Source organism: Pyrus communis, chromosome 1 (genome assembly GCF_963583255.1).
Source record: "Pyrus communis chromosome 1, drPyrComm1.1, whole genome shotgun sequence".
Lineage (NCBI taxonomy): Eukaryota > Viridiplantae > Streptophyta > Magnoliopsida > Rosales > Rosaceae > Pyrus > Pyrus communis.
Genome location: NC_084803.1, coordinates 10,506,537 through 10,510,604, shown reverse-complemented (window position 1 = coordinate 10,510,604; position 4,068 = coordinate 10,506,537).

The following is a 4,068-nucleotide window of genomic DNA, read 5'->3' as shown; positions in this document are numbered from 1 at the left end:
CACCTAACTTGGATCCAAGCTGAGCGTGTGGTGCGGGAGGTGAACATCACGTGAAGGACTGTGCCCTACTCTGGGCGGGAGCACTAACACCGGGGGTACAGGTTATGAGCTCTCTAAGCATCTCAAACCACTACTGAAAATAAACATGAATACCACTTACTTGGCACTTACCTGTGCGTCCACAGCACCAAATATGCATATGAATATGTATACCATTACTAATGTATGCAATGATGCATAAATTGAAGGAAAATTTGTGAAAAACAAGTTCATTTGAGCAACATCAACAACATGCAATTAACAATTAAAAGGCGGAATCATGTTTTTATGCACTCAAAAACAAAACTTAATTCATGAACTTCAAAGCCTAGTAGATAGGTGAACCAAGACTCAACTCAAAACAAAGTGAGTTGAGAAATCAATACCTTTGTAGATTCCTCTTTGCATAAGCAAAGGCTAATCACCCAAAGAGAGGGCCTTCATTCCTTGCATCTTAGATCCATGGATTTGGATGGATGAAAAGGTTTCTCCAAGTTCCCAAAATTGAAAACCTCTAAGTCTCCACACCAAGGCATATTGTAGAAGAAATGAGTGACCTTGGAGGAGTTTGATTGCTAGATGATCCCTCCAAGGTGGCTGAAATTTTAGAGAGAAAGGAGAGCTTGTGTTCTCATCCTTTCCCCAAAAATTACCCTTAATGAATTTTGGCTATTAAGTCATACTTATTCCTTAATTCATTTGAGTGGCAAACTTGTAAATAAGTCCAAAACCACTCCTTCTTTAACATGGGATTTATTGGGCTATTTGGGCCTTTGTGAATCATTATTCATTAAGTTGTCACACAACTTAAGTCAATGGACTTGACGTTCGAAGCCCATTGGGCCTTAAGGTCCAAAACTATCCCGAGGTCTTTTAACGAACTTATTCGTTTGATTAATAATCATATTAATTAATCCTTGCCATAAATAATTAAACCATTTAATTATTCTTACTCATCTCCGTTGAATCTTCAATCTCTACCTTACACGGTGTACGATCCATTAGGTTCCTTTTAGCGAGGCAGTGGGCGATTCAAACTCTTTCAAATCGATTGTGAATTGGAACTTACTTTCAATTCTCCCGTTAGTGATAATACACTTTTAGGGCTTCCACAAACCATGGTTGACGCCTAGCAGCATGTCATGGTTACCCAAGCTAATCAGAAAAGGTGGAGAACCTATTCAGTTTTAGGATTACAAATGCAATACGGTCTTTCTCTAATACAATACTCTTGACCACATTGTTTGGTTTGATAGTTTATTCATGTCTACTATCCAATGTGAGTCTTGTGCTTATATGATTACCTTGAATGTGATCTGGAACGCATTCCAACATCTCATTCATACTCTGGCTAGAGATTCTAAATCATATCATAGAGTATTCTCCCTCAAACAGTTTGAAGGTTAGAGATCCCTTGTTGCGCATTCACTTGCCTCCATGGCTAAGTGGCTTAACCCCAACGATGCCGTGGACACCCTCCTGATGGAGTGACTTTGACATAATCAAAGATTAAGGACCTAACCATAAGACAACTGTGATGCCTTAGGTCAAAAGACTAATTTGCATTATCCCAACCATGAGTTCTCATGTGACATGAATATGAGAACTCTTCGTTGATCGTGTTCAGTGAACTCATTCTCTATTGAGCACCTACGTACTTGTCTTGATGTCACACACACCAATGACTCGAGACTAGTCACTCTCCCTGAGAGAAGACATAGCACGTACTGATCTTAACGGACTGTCAATGCCCAATTGACAATCCTATGATCAGGAACGTTTAGGATGTGTCAACGAAAGAATGGTCTCATGAATCTAACTTCTTTAGATCGCATTCTTCCAATCACATATTCCTTGGACTTATCGTTTAAGCATATAACATTTATATGAAATGGCTCAAACAATAATCTTTGCCCTTTACATTTAAACTACATTAGTTTGAAATGTCCGTAAAGTATCATCATATGATTGGTTTTAGGGCACATTTCCAACAATCTCCCACTTGCACTAGAGCCAATCAGCTTAGTCATCAGTGATGATACCTCTTCTGTAATTCATTTCATAAATGGCTGAGTAGTAGGCCTAAACAATGGATATCTATATGTTATCCATAGAAGCAACCTTGAGAATAACGACGTCATCATTATACATGATTCTCAATCATGTGGTTCAGTCTCTCATTTGAGTTCGGACCTTGATGAGACCTTGATTCCTTGGCTTGAGCTATCGCCCCATTAGTGTCATACACTTTCTGGTTGGAACCGAATGGAGAGTTCATAAATGAACTTTCCCATCCAAACAACAATGTTGTAAGCTTCTATATGGCAATATATTTTGCATACATGATGGAACACATTAAAGTCATTACTTTTAACGTTTCCACCCAAATATCTCTTTAGTCATAATAAAGAGATATCTCATTATCACTTCATTCATAATGAAGAGATATTCTATGATGGATTAGATTCATAATCTAATACATTTACGCTTCCATTACGTTACTCTAATTCTTCCTCATTCTTGAGGAATCCATCCTTAGTATTTCTTAAATACCTAAGGATTCACTTGACAGGTGCCATGGTTCTGATCCTGGGCTTACACTGATATCATCTTGTACCGTTCTAGGTACAACTTATATCAATGTTTTCATACAATATGAAATACATAAATCACCTTTCTGCGTATGCATAAGGGATTCTATTTATTTCTTTGGGAGTCAAAGGGTACATTCCCTTTGAGAAGAACAACTTCCTAGTCTTACTAGAATTGTCATTCTAATTGAAGTTTATCATCATACGAGAAACTTCCTAGCATCTCTTGTCTATTTTAGGGATTGATATAATCCAATTATATCTTGAAATCTATCATTATAGATTTCCATCCCATGTATGTAGACTATGTCTCCCATATACATTCTATCATTATAGAATGTTTAAAGTCATAACTTTAACGATGAAGAATTCCTTTCATTTTCAAAATTAATATATATCATGTATATATATATATATATATATTCAAATTTAGGAATATGATTAACTCCCACTAATCTTTTGTAAACCTAGTAAACAAAAGATTCATTTACATCTTTATGAGAAATCAAACGATTTGATCCTTTTTCTCATAAGATGCTTATAGCTCCCACTAAGTGTAGTCATAAGGATTTTCATTCTTATTTCTTTCGAATGAAGAGGTGTAACTCTATGACATAGTCATAAAGTTCAAACCATTCAACTGAGACGATTTATAAATCTTTCTCGACTACCTTGGAGCTTGTGGTGTAGGAACTAGGTTGTTATATTTGTTGATCATATCAAACAAATATTGCTTATTAGCACACAACCCCAAATCTTAACATGTTTAAGATTTGTCTTTCTTTCCAACTACATCTTATGGAGTTATGAAAATTTTTGGAAGATCTTCTAATTGACAATCATATTGTTTTAGAAGTATATATATCCTATATATGGGTAATAGATAACATCCAACGAACTAAATTTTATTCAAGTTCGTTCTTCTCCTAATGGAGAAATTCATTATCTTATGATGCTATTTTCCTTGATATCTTTCAAGGAAACTCATCTAAAGTGTTATCTTTCCTTGGATCAAATCCAAGGAGGTAAATACTTTAGACGTCTTACTCATCAACTTATATTTCTTGAATTCTTTGAAACCTTTTGCAAAGTATTCGGACTTGTGTTTATTCAAAATAAACTATAGTCCAACCGAGAGTGATCTTCGGTGAATGTCATACAACATGAGTAGTATTATGTTGTGGACAAGTGCCACTAACATCTAAGTGAATTATCCTTAACAACTTTGTGATTCTTTCTTCTTTCCAAAAGAATAAAGATTCGAACATTTCGCCTCTATACAATATAACAAGAAGGTATTGGATCCGGGTCTAACGATCCAATGCATCCATCTATTACCAACTCGTAATTTATGTTTTAGAGGTATCACAACTCAGTTGGGATTAGTCACTACCTTGCAACCTTTTGGGTTTTAAGCATCATCGTATTCTAAACAGTT